Source organism: Trachinotus anak, unplaced genomic scaffold (assembly GCF_046630095.1).
Source record: "Trachinotus anak isolate AG129_WGS33_773 ecotype Australia unplaced genomic scaffold, CSIRO_AGI_Tana_v1 ptg000010l, whole genome shotgun sequence".
In the NCBI taxonomy this organism is placed as follows: domain Eukaryota; kingdom Metazoa; phylum Chordata; class Actinopteri; order Carangiformes; family Carangidae; genus Trachinotus; species Trachinotus anak.
This window is the reverse complement of record NW_027273861.1, coordinates 21,821,909-21,835,218: the sequence shown is the minus strand read 5'-3', so window position 1 is coordinate 21,835,218 and position 13,310 is coordinate 21,821,909. Positions and strand designations below refer to the sequence as shown.

The following is a 13,310-nucleotide window of genomic DNA, read 5'->3' as shown; positions in this document are numbered from 1 at the left end:
GGAGATCTGCATCCAAATCCAGTTAAAGTTATTAATGCTTGGTGTGCTTTTGTGATTAATATTAATTTAATGACTCCGTAACACAAGCAGCATCATCCACTTTTTCCCCTGTAGTTATGTGAAGAAGAGTCAGAGATAATCGTGCAGAAAACTGATCCAAGAACCTCTTCCCTCAGGACCACACTGAACTCGCATACTTTCTGAAGCTTCAGTGAAATCAAATTTGTAAGATTTCCATGGGGGATATTTGTTTTTGGAGTGTGGAAAAATGCTCAAAACTGCCTGTTAATGGCTTGTATGTGCCATTTTCATCTAACATAAGAAGTGACGTCTTCAGTGATGTATCAAACATTGCCTTACTTACTCCGCACCACTGTCTAATTTGTATAATGCACTTAAAGTTTGCAGTAGTGACTAAAATGTTACAATCTGACACAGGAGCTTCCACTTATGAAAACGATTATACTGTCGTTTTTTTTATACACGTCAGTCAGGACCTTCACTGGAAAATTTTGTTCAGCTCTTAACGTGGTGCAATGCCAAAGCTTATTTTCTGCAAATCTGACTGTAACATTTACTTACACTTGACTTAATCACAACTCCAAAAAAAGTTCCATAATATGCTCAGAAAAGACTGCATCTGTAGATGGGTTTGTCTCCTGACCAGCTGCCAAGAGATGCCAGCAGAAACCCTGGCTGGCTGATGGTGCCAACGCCTGGGTTAGACAGACTGAGAAAAGCTGGCACGGCACCAGCCAGCCAAACCTGGCAACAAGCTGGCCGTCTGGAAAGGAAGAGAAGTCAGGGAGATAGAAGGTTGGAATGATAGGAGGGGACTGGATAAGACTGGATACAATGATAATGTAGGTTTCTTGTAGAGGGTAACCTCACTTCTACTGGAGAAAAACACAAATGAGGGCTTAAAGGATCTGTTTTTAAGTTACGCTATTGCTACATAGCCGCGTTAGCATTAGCAGCTCTTACCTTACCAGAAGAAACGATGCAAGTTCTGCATCAAACTTCATTCCTTTACTCGCCAAGTGGATAGCATTGGAAAGCAACACCAATGTTAACTCTCGTCTCCATCTCGTCTTTTCTTCTACTGAAGTTAGCATGCTAACCAGCTAGCCCCAGCCCGTCCCTTCGCTTTCTGATAGCGACTCACTGTAGCCTTCAGTCTACCCTGAAGACTTAGCGCCGCTCAGAGGCCATACTATAGCTTCTTATCTTGTAAACACAACGATGGGCAAGAAGCACTGTTTTTTCATACTGAGTCTGCAGGAGAAAAACATTCAGGGAGAATCTGGTGATATTCAACACTAGGTCAACAGGGAAGTCATCCTCACCCAGCAAGTTGTTTAAAATGGTTCTCCACATTTTTTGTCTCTCTACTTGGCCTGAAGCAATCATTGCTGTGGGCTTTCTGCATTGCAACGAAATCAAACACTTATTTCTGACAGAAACTGATGAGAGTTGAACTCATGTCAGGAGTCAGTCTAAAAGAGTCGAGAACAGCTGTTGATGGTTAAGCAGATGTTAAACGAATGTTTGCCAAAGTACTTCTTATGACGATCTCCTGAACCAGATGAGTAAAACAGTTTGTCTGTTCATGAAGTTTCCTTAGGTGGTGCTTTCTTCCTTTGGTTGTTTCAGCCAGATGTCCATCTATTACAGTAAACTCCCCAGTTTTCTTATTGTTCAAATCAAACTGATGCTGCTGCCAGAAACATAAAAAAAAACAAAAAACACGTCCTTGGTGTTTAAGATTTTTCCCTGAAAACCTGATTTTAAATGGACGTGAGATTCAAGCAAAACCAATGAGATTGAATCGACAGTGCCCAGTCAGTGAACCAGCAAGGTAATCCACACCAAGACCAAATGATCCTTCCCGCCACCAAACGACCAATTGTTTTTTGTAACTTGGCAGAGAAAGCGAACTGGAGACACCACAAAGAGAACCTGACCACAGACATAGTCGGCCAGGAAGAAAAATCTGAGGAAAACTGGCAGGTTTCTTAAACAAGTGGCCAAGAGGTAAAATGTGCTGCAAGATGATTTCAAGATGGTCCCTACGCAACAAGAGCAATATGTTTTTATGAGTCTGGGACCCAGTGTGAGACATTATGGTTATCATTTGGGCACTGAGCTGAATAAGTTAAAAACCTGAGGGCTCGTTTATTGTGCTTAGATAAATGAGCTCTGTTCTCTGCTGGGCTGACATCACAGCAGAGAGGAAATCTCCACTACTGTGCCGAGAGCTAAGCTGTTGCAGTATGTCTACAAACTGGAAATGCAGGTGAGTCTCTGCACTGACATAATTATGTCATAAACATACTAGAGTTCTGAATAAAGATCAGGTTTGTCGTAATGCTTGTCTTCCATTACTCGTGAGTCACTACATGCATGTAGCTTTATATGTGTCTGTGTTTATGTGAGGTATGTGTGTATAGGTAAAGACAGTGTGTCTTTAAGTGTTTACTACATATGTTTGGAACGCTGAAAATGTCATTTCAGTATCTTCGCATTTTTCATCTCACACTCAAAGCTCTGACACTCCTCCTTGCCTCCTAATTAGCAAACTGTATCACATTTCCCCCCCCCCCTTGCCATTTTCTCTCTCTGCAAGAATAAAAACACTGCATCTCTTTTCATCTTCCGACCAGCCTCGTCTTACAGAGACAGAGGCAGAAAGTCCAAAGTTCATCTCATTAGCCCTGGTCACTTCCTGACTCATCTTCAAAGGCGGCGAACCAGCAGAAGACAAAAGGCACAGGACATAGTTTCATATACTACCACCCACAGACACAATTACACTGAGAAATAGGAATGGGTAGCAGAGAAGATGAGAGGATGACAACGGTGGAAAAGACGGACAAAGGAGAGACTGGGAACAAAAATGCAGGCAGCATCTTGTGAGACTGCTGAAGAGACCTCAAGGCATGAGGGAAAACAAAAGCAGAAAAACACATCATTTCAAAATCATAAGATCATCTGAATATGAAAGCATATAAACCACAGAACTTGCAATCCCACTGGAGAGGAAGGTTATAAGCCCCCATTTATTTCTGAATTCAACTTTTCCAGCAATGTTGAATCCAACAAAAACCTTAACGAAAGTTATAATATCAGGCCAAGACAGTAAAAGTAGCTACAACTGCTAGAACTGCAACCACAATGTGTAAGGTATTCTTTGGCATTTTACAAAATAACCATCTGCTTTCTAGCCAAGAGTTAGATGAAAAGACTGACCAGCACCTCCCATGTCTGTGTGTTAAAGGATGAAGCTGGAGTCAGAAGGCAATTAGCTTAGCTTAACTGCAGGAGCAGTTAGAAACACTTCATAAAACCACAAACTGCTACACACATTTATTTGTCTATGGGGGAAACTAACAAAATACAACATGTTAATTAGTTGTTTATTTAGGTGTTTTCAAAACTGTGAACAAAGCTAAGCTAACTGTTTTCCCCTGCTTCCAGTCTATGCTAAGCTAAGCTAACTGCCTCCTGGTATCAATTTTCTCATCCGAGTCTCAGCAAGAAAGCAAATAAGCTTGTTTTCTATACCTTTAAACTCTTTACCCAACATTTTGTTCAACTTCCCTGAAGTTAAATGGTTTACTTACAATATTAGCTGGAGGCAGCTCAGTGAAACCATCGTCAGTGATGGTAAGGGGGGTTTACATGTCGTACCCCAAAATTTGCCAAGCTACACTTTCTAGCTTATGTGGCTAATGTTAGCTACATCATAGGTTCCTTACCTGCCCAAAAAGACACCAACTCATTCATAAGTAGTCAAGCTTGCAGAGCTCTGCATCTTTAATCTGGTGCACAAACATGGGTTTTTGAGAAACCAATCCACAATTCAGAGTGCACAGAAAGAAAAAAGAACCAGAAAAGCACCTGGGGGTATTTCCCACCAAATACTCAGAGCCAGGCCCAACTGCCTATTGAGAAAGCTTGAAATCTCAGCAGCCACTGAGGTGACAGAGGAATGACTGAGAATTTTGTGCAAACATTTCCGACTCATAATTAACCTCATGGAGATACAGGGTTCCTATGTTGCAGCAGCTGATGTTTATGAATGGCAGTGAGGAGAGAAGTTAGACTAACTGAGCCGACCTTCACAACCCCGTGACCCCAGTGTGAGAGAAGTGTCATATAATTCCTCACCATCAAAGACACAGATACAAACTGCTGTGCTCTGTGTTTGTGTGTGTGTGTGTGTGTGACTCCACAGTTTGAGAACCTGCTATTTCTTTGGCTTCCACCACTGCACACCGTCTCTTCTACTCTTCTTTCATTCCTACCCCCTGGAACCTAATTTAGCATTTTTTTCTTGCACCCTTAACCACCCTCTGCCTCGAAGAAGAACCCCAAAGCCTACTGTTATATATGCACAGTCAGGTCTTCACCCAAAAAGGTACACCTACAAAAACACTGCAGGTATATAAATGTGGATAGAAATTGAAGACAAATTTGGAGACAGCTCTCCTCAGTGACTGAAGGTTGGGTTTACTGCGAGTTTATGTATGCAACACGGAGCTCTGGTAGAGAGGCATAAACAGAGAGAGAAAAGAGAAAAAAGGCATGAAAAACCGTCTGATCTGCTTCTCCACAGTAGGAGCTCCAACTCTCTCCTCATCGAGAATGCAAAGCCTCTTCTGCACGAGTGTGTGTGCATACTGAGGGGGATGGGGGCCTTACAAATGCATAGTGTCTGGGGGAGGGAGCTGGTCCCTCTACTCTCCTTGCCCTCCCAAATGGGTATTTTGCTCACTGCCCCCTTGCCTTCACCACAAACCCCCACCCTTTTCTTTTCCCTTGCTCCCTCTCTCTCTCTCCCTTTCAGGGAAAGTTCATTTTGAGTCTGGCCCATTGTGGCGAGTGAAGGGACTGACTTGCTAAGGGGTGGCCGAAGGTCCCTTGGCTCACACTGCCAGGTCAGCCCTGTTGGAGCTAACTAAGTAACACTGGCAGGAATCTGGAGAAGAAAATAAAGAAAGAGGAACACAAAGCCTGGATCACTAATAAAGATCCCTTTCTCTCTCTCATTGAGTGCATTTGTTATCACTTTGTGTGTGTGTGTGTGTGTGTGTGTGTGTGTGTGTGTGTGTGTGTGTGTGTGTGTGTGTAAGAGGCAGAGAGTGAAGCCGTGTGAAGAAAGACAAGGCAGAGTGGGTGATGGTAAAAGGGAGATAAAGAGTGAGAGAGGAAGAGAGAATCATTTTAAATGGAGAATGAGCTGATTAAACACTGCCAGTTAATTAGTTCTCCTCTTTAATACGCAGAGGACGGAGTTCGCCACTTTCACTGAAAACCTGGAGGGCTTGGCTGTATGAAGATAAACAGGACTCAGTTCAATACACAGAATATTGGTGCTGGAAAGATGAAACAGTTCTAATGTGATCATAAAGTGCATATCGTAATGCATATTTATCTCAATACGTGATGTTATGTTTCACTGTTATGTGACATTTACAAGACAAAACAGATAATTACAATTTGTGATTAATCTGTAATGATAATAATCACTGGTTTTATAAACTGGTCAAGCCCAAGGGGACATCTGCAAATTGCTTATTTTGTCTGAACAACAGTCTCCAAATCAAAGATATTCAGTTTACAATGATATGAAACAAATAAAAGGCACTTAGCTTTTGAAATGGTTGCACTGACTAATTATCAAAGTAGTTTCTGATTCATTTTCTGTCAATCGACGATGAATTACTCAACAAATCATTTCAGCTCTACACATGATTATGATAGAATACAAAGACATGGACACGTGCATGCATCCAAGTGTCATCCTGATGTGTATCTCAGGTAAAACTGATAACAGCAGGATGTCTGCAGCTGGAAAAAATGTATTTTCCCTAATCAGACTATGTTTAACTATACTGCACTTAGATAGCAATGTTCCGTCTAGATTCCTAACATCTGAGGAGCCTGGCATTTCGGGGGCAGGTCAGTACGAGATACGAGCAGGGAAAGATAGAGATCAAGGAGACAAAAAGGCGAAGGCTGAAGAAGCTGCAAAAACACTGCAAAACCAATTTCAGTCAAGGCCAAACAGAGAAGAGGCCTACTTCAACTGAGAAATGTGGGAAACAGATCAAAAAGCGGTCAGATAAATGATCTGGCCACGACAGTACAGACAGATTTAAACCACAACAGCTGGTGCAGAAGGGGAAGAACATCAGTTTCATGCTCCATCCCGACCACAGTCCAGCAGGAGCCAAGAGACAGTGCACTCGGCTGTACTTACACTGGAAAATAAATTAAAACAGTTCTGATTGAAATGAATGGGGGTCATGTCGTCCAAAAACTCTGAAGAAGAAAAAAAAAAAAAAAAAAAACATATCCCTGAAAATGTCTCTCCCCCCATATCTTTCCTCCAAAAGGCTTCCAGCACAAAGTTAACAAAACAGTAGGCTGTCAGTGGATTCAAAGAAAGATGGAGTCTGACACAAAATGATGCATGATGTCTGTTCAGGTCTCTGTGGAGGCAATTTGGCAAATGTTAAAAATGAATACGGCCACATTTTGAAATGGAAAATAAATGGCACATTGACAGATTCTGGACTTTTCAATGATGGATAAAGTGTAGATGTCATTTTACACATTTTCAACTATAAGTAATCAAAAATAACTTTCCAATAGATTCCTAGAAAAGTCAGTCACTTCAATGTAGAACTTGAGATACTAGAGCAGCAATAAGACAAGGATCACAAGGATGTTGAGACACAGTATAAGTGTAAGACTGACCAATCATCATTACACTTTATAATAGCAAAGCCCATGAAACCAACCAGCGATCCCATGCAAGTTTTAAAATATCTAATGCTGAAAATTTGGAAATATTGGTTTGTTTTTCTTTAGTCCAGGAGGAACAAGGTTGCCGTCTGACAGCAGCACTTGATTCCCTGTGTCATCCAACAAGTCTGGGGACTTCACCGTGTCTGGTGTGTGTACGGTTTGGAAGTTGGAGGAGACACTGCGGTGCACGGCGGTTGGACTCGGGCCAAAACATACAAGCAGCCCTACATTAAATGAAAACGTGGCCCTTTGCTCTGTTCTCTCCTGCACTGTGATGGGAAGATAAAGGTAACAGTCAACAGAGCTGGGCTGTTTCCCTGGCTTTTGGACAGGCCAAGAATTTTAAGGACTGATATGGAAGTAATGCCAAGTTTTAAAACTCTACAGACGTCGCTGTGGGACTTTGCAGTTGTTGGCAGAGAGCCTGTTTTTTTTTTCTTCATAAAAAAACACAGAGCCTTAATTTCAATGTAACAATGCAACTTTTAAAATCTCGAAAAGTTCAGTTTGGAAAGAAGGTCAGATACAAACAACTTATCACCCCAGTTACCCTGTTCATTTCAAATTCAGCTAAGATAAATAAAATAAAAAGACATAACTCCAAAGCACACACGCAAACAGAACAGAAAAACTTGAAGTTATAAATTCTTCATGCATCAACAGCAATCTAGGATGAAGAAGCCAATAACTGAATGTGAAAGCAAGAACATGTATATAAAAAAAAAAAAAAAAAAAGTCTTCTGCAATACAAGTTTGGGGGAAAAAAGCAACCGTTAAAATGGAAAAAGGTGCAGATAGTTCATCGCAGCCTCAAAGGGCTCATAAACCACTGAGGCACATCACAATTGATGGCTGGACTAAAAACAAGGAACTGACAAATGCAAAGCACCTGTAGCTCACTCAAGCTGAACACTGAGACTGTCTGTGAGAAACCAGCCCATAGGCCGTTTGTGCAAGCAGATTACTGCGACCCATACTCACGTTTTATTGTTAGGCCACACAAAAGAGGAAGTCAGGTGACGTAGTATGTGGAGCGACAAAGTCCGTGTTAGGAGGCGGCTGGGGTGGATGGATGGGTCAACAAAACACATGACGTATTTTAATTCAAACCATGATCTAAGTAGTTTTTAAAACTACACTAACCAAAACCCGACCAAACCAATGTCAGAATTCTCTTAGTCTGTATCAAATTTGATACCACAGCAAAAAACAGACAACACAGGCTGCTGCACACAAGGTGCACTAGCAAACATGCACACCCCCATATGGTTAGTGTGCAAGCAGTAGTTTAAACTGACTAACAATGTGACAGACCCACGGCATGAAATTCATTTCAAAAGTCAGTGTTTTATTGTAACACACTGAACGGCGATGCCTGTGGCTGCTAATGTAGTGAGCACCCGGCTCATGTCATGAGCTTTCACTGCGTTAGCCAAGACAAGCTAACATTAGCCACTGTGAATGCTGTGTGTGGAGGGTTGCTACAACAGACGCCAGCTGCCAGCAATTAACAGACAATTAGTGACATTTCGGGACGTGAGCATGCTGATGACATGTTGTTAATGTAACGTTAACAACTGACGCTCACGCAACGCGAGTTCCGTGTACAGATCTGGAAGTCCGTCTTTGAGCGGCTTAGAGAAGGTGTTTCCACCTGTGGCACCGTTTGCAGTCAGGCTTTTGGTCGTCTATAACTTGTCCTTCATGATCCTCATCAAACACAAGATATCTCCATACACCAGTGATTTATAGCTGTGATAGGACGGTGCAACGGCTGCACGACAGGGTCCTGTGTGAAGCTGTGAACCTGGAGTTTGGCTCAGTATCCCAGCTCGTCCACCAGGTGATGCATGGAGTATAACAAATGAGAAGGGGCGGTATCTAGCCTCCACCATTGGTAAGTTCCATTTTCTGTCATTTCCAACAGGGCGCCAACTGGGAAGAATTGGTTATATTATGTAAGCTCTGTGCCCTGAGGGGAGGGGAACAAAAAGAGCCCCATTATATCCTCAACAAGACAAGTTCAAGATTGTGCTTTGAAATGTATTTGACACACAAGTGTTCATTTGTCCTTTGGATGAGTGTTTTTGTGAAGAACAATGTTATACATGTGCTCATCTTTCATAAAGCCTGTGTTATATATACTCTCACATTTTCAAATGAGCATGCAGTCAACATATACAAGCCCTGCACGGAGTGCTATAACATCGCAGATTAGATGTATAGTGGTTTATACACACATTTATCTTATTATTATTAATTGAAAATAATTGGACATTTGCAGTGGTGCAAAACAAAGAAAAACAGAGTCAAAGTCAAAAGAGGGGATGAGAGAGAGATAGTAATAATCCCACATGCAGCAGAGGGCCTGCAAGGCTCAGAGTAACCTTGACTGTTTGAGCACACAGCCATGTAGGCAATGCAGTGAGAGGCAAGAAGGCTTTGAAGCTGTGCTGCAGAGAACCTAGCAGGAATTCTGATGCCCCGCTGTACATCCTCAAACCCTCCTCCTCCCTATCTGCCTGTCTCTGCAACGGATCCAATATAAAGAGTGGAAAAGAGAAGAAACACAGTGAACGCAGCCCAGAGACAAACAAAAGAAAACGCAGAGGACTGGGAATAAGGAGATTAAAATAAAGGCAGGTGGAATGAAGAAAAACATTTCTACATGTCAAAACAAACCTAATCAAATTGTCTGGTCCAAGTGAAAGAAGACAACAAAGCAGGAATCTGGGCCCTGTTGCCCTTGGACCAAACCCAAACCAGAAAATCACAGCCTAATGACAGTGCCAGAGCTGCCCCAATTTTCTCTCTTCCTGCACAAACCTCCACTGCCCTCAAATTACTATCAATATTCAATTAGGGGGCTGGGGATACAGGACGAGCCAGCCTCAATAACAAACCACACTTCTCTGTGGATTATGACCCTTAAAACTAACACAGTGAAATTTCCTTCACAAATAATCAGCCAATAGGGCATAAATACCCTCTCAGTAAAACCAATAGGGTCTTGGACTTTTGACACAGTGATGAGTGATCTCTCCGAGGCTTCACAATCTATGCGTGCCTTTATGTTAAAGTTTCCAACAGCGATGAAGCCCATGTTGCTGTAGCTGTTGGTGGGAACGTGTTCTGTGGTCCTGGCTCCGGCAGGCGCCCACATGACAAGAGTAGCACCAGGCCCAATTTTTAATAACATGGAAAAAGGGAAAGGAGGTTAAATTTCATATTTCTGTCCAAGCCTAAATCCAGATTGCCATGTAAAACCTCCCGCTTTGAGCCACAGAAAATTTGTCATGAAACGCTCATTAGTTACATATCAGAGAGGACTGTCCGCTTCCACAACATCCGCTGAGAGTCACACACAAGAAATCAGTGTCACAAATCTGTCTGAAAGAAACAGTGTCTGCGGAAGTGGAAGACTGTACTGTCTGAGAATAAAAGCCAGACATGCAGCAACAAATCAACGATACAACAAACAGTGTGAATTAGCAGCAGCTCAACAGGAGCCACACTGAGGCCTTTTCAAGTAAACAACACATCACACACAAGGAAATGTGACATGTAAATAATATGAAAATAGGAATAATGATAACAGAATACATATCAATACTGCAGTAAACAGCTGGATAACACACAACCCAGAGATATGAAAGTTCACTATCATATAACACAAAGAAAATCTTCAGACTGTAGAGGCTGGAACCAGCAGAGGTTGCTTAAATGACTCCAATCAAATATCAAAATGGTTGCCAGTTATTTTTATGTTGATTGAACAATCAGATAGAAATTAATTGTAGACAATTGTGGCAGAAGTGTATCTTTTAAAAAAAAAAAAAAAAAAAAAAAAAAGTTATTCCTATTTAAAGCTGAGAAAACTCATGCTATGCTTTTAAAAGTTGAACTGTCAATTTAAACAAAGTGTCAACTGTACACCCTCATGTCCCCTGATAATTGAGTAACTCAATGACAGATTGAACAAGGCTGACCCAGTGACTCAGTGAAGCACTGACAGGGCGAGCCTCAAATTACACATCTGCCAGAGAATGAGGGGTGGAGTGGAGAGGGTTAGAATTACGGTTTAAATGGAGATGCTGGGATGTTCACTTGATAGCAAAGCCTTCAGATCTCTTCCGAAATGGTACAGCACTAACTCCCGGAGCCCGAAAAGAAAACATGACCAAAAAAATGTCTCTAAGAGATAATGAATGTCAGCTGAGAGTCAATGATTGTGTTCAGATAAACATGTGGAGGGAAAAAGGTCCCCCCCAAAAAAAGCACTGCCTCCTGCACCGCAAAGGGAAAAAAAATGGTAAATGCCAAAGAGACAGAAAGATAGTGAAGTGAAATCCAGCTCTACTGACACACCTGCAGACTGAGAGTCGGGCCACATCTGAGCAGCAGAGCAGGTGTCCGCACAGCCAGCACGGCCGACGGATTCCTGCAGTTGTTTTCATGGGCAGATACAGGCTGTTTTTACTGGATGCACATCTCTTACTTTCATGGAAAACCACCCTCACAAATCCATTAAATGCACCGCTTCAATCAAACTCCCGCTAGCTTGATGCCAAGTCAGATTTTGACAGTTTTGTACAACAACGCGATCGTCTCAAACCTGTTTACCCACGACACAGAGGAACGATGCAGAATGCATGATGATTTCACAGGGCGATTTGAAATTGAAATGAGTCATGAAATATTAAGTGAGAGCGATAAAAGCCATAATTGTTTTGCATTAATTGCATCTCTGCAGCTGATAGAGCATTTTTTCTCTGAGGAGAGAAAAATGGGGGGAATAAAATGGCAGAGATGGAAAGAAAAGAAGAAGACAGAAATTAAAAAGAGAGCTGATTAATTTTTTGTATATACACAAGCAAGAGCTAAAAATGGGAAGAGGAGGAATAATATAGAAGACGGAGCACAAACTGAAGCTCAGCTCCCGAGTGGTGACAAAGGCCGATCCAGGGGGATCAGAGGAAGCCCTCAAAGCCGACTCCCAGAGCTGGGATGAAGGCAGCTCTGTGTGGAAGCAGAGAAGATGAAACACCATTTGGGGCTGGGGCCCCCCTGCTGCCTCGCCTCTGTGTTCAGGGCCTGTGAGCTCCTCTGCCTCTGAAGTGCTGAAAAAAAAAAAAAAACCCTCACACCCAGCAACACCCAGCAGCACCCAGCACTGCTGCACCCTGCTCCTCCTGCCATTTGGTGACTCAGTGCAGCTCGGCACGGACAGACCTGGCAAAGAGCTGTCTCTGCTGTGCTTTCACAGTGGAAGTACACGGGAAATGTCCACAGTTAAGAAACTATAAAGAGGGTATTTTTTGGTGTATTTGCTTAATTGTTGCTGACACTTTTCAACTAATCAATCAATCAATCAATCAACTGAACATCTCAGCTCAAAACTCAATGATCAACTAGTGATTCTCTAGTTTAATAAAGGAATATGCTCTTCAACAATGTGTCAGTCAACAATGTCAGTTGGAGCTGAAACAATTAACGGATCATTTGACAGGAAATGAATCAGCAACAGTTTTGATAACTGACAAATGTTTAAGGCAAAAATGCCAAAGACAAAAAAATAAATAATTAATCACAGATTCTATCTTCTCCGATTTATTAATATGCTCCCTTTCTCCTTTATATTGATGTATAAATGTAGAATGAATATACATGATTTTAGAGGTGTCCCCTTATGCTCTTTGAGCCCTGAGAACTTCCGAAGGGACATTTTCTGACATCTTATCAACTAAACAATTAACCAACAGAAACATAAGCTGCAACAAGCTGAAATCAAATCTGACCCAACTACAGCTGATGGAGAGACAGACACACTCTCTCTCTCTCAGGTCTCCTTGTGTCCAAAAGCTGATTTTCTGAATGGAGTTCAAGCTGCAGTCAGCTCACATTAAAATGGATTCACCCCCTGTGAGCTGGTGTTCAGGAGACCTACATTCTCTCAGATCCTCAGAAATCAGCTTTTATATCTGCACAACGGCATGTGTCATACGACCTACACCTCACTGCGAACTGCAATCGAGCTGGTGCTTTTTTTTTTTTTTTTTTTCTCTTTAAATGAGGGATATGGTCCAATCTTGTAAAAAGATAGCACAATGAAATGTCGCTTCATGGCTGACTGCTCACGATGAGCACTGTGGGTGACAGTTTCTCCTCACGTTTCATGCGCTTCTCCAGCAGACACAGGCAAACACGCACACATCCACTGTGCCAGAACACGTGTGATCTTTTGTGAGGGAAAAAAAAAAAAAAAGAAAAAGGAAAGACCGGATGAGGGAATAATAAAAGTAAAACACACGCTGCCCAAGAACACCAAACCTCCAGCGTGTTGCTGTCCCGGATAAACGCGTCCCGACTTCAAAGCGCCCGCTGCTGCACTGCGAGGCAACGCTGGCAACTTAGGAGCCGATTGTTTCGTAACACTTCAACATTTCTGTCAACAAAGTTTCCCCCCGTGGTCCCTGTATTATTCTAGTGAGCGG

At 42.2% G+C, this 13,310-nt stretch overlaps 1 protein-coding gene across 1 annotated transcript in view; it reads right to left on the bottom strand.

The window, feature by feature from the left end:
* Positions 1–13,310, bottom strand: part of cachd1 (cache domain containing 1) — an 83,454-nt gene that overhangs the window by 69,023 nt on the left and 1,121 nt on the right. The gene's annotated exons all lie outside the window — the stretch shown is intronic.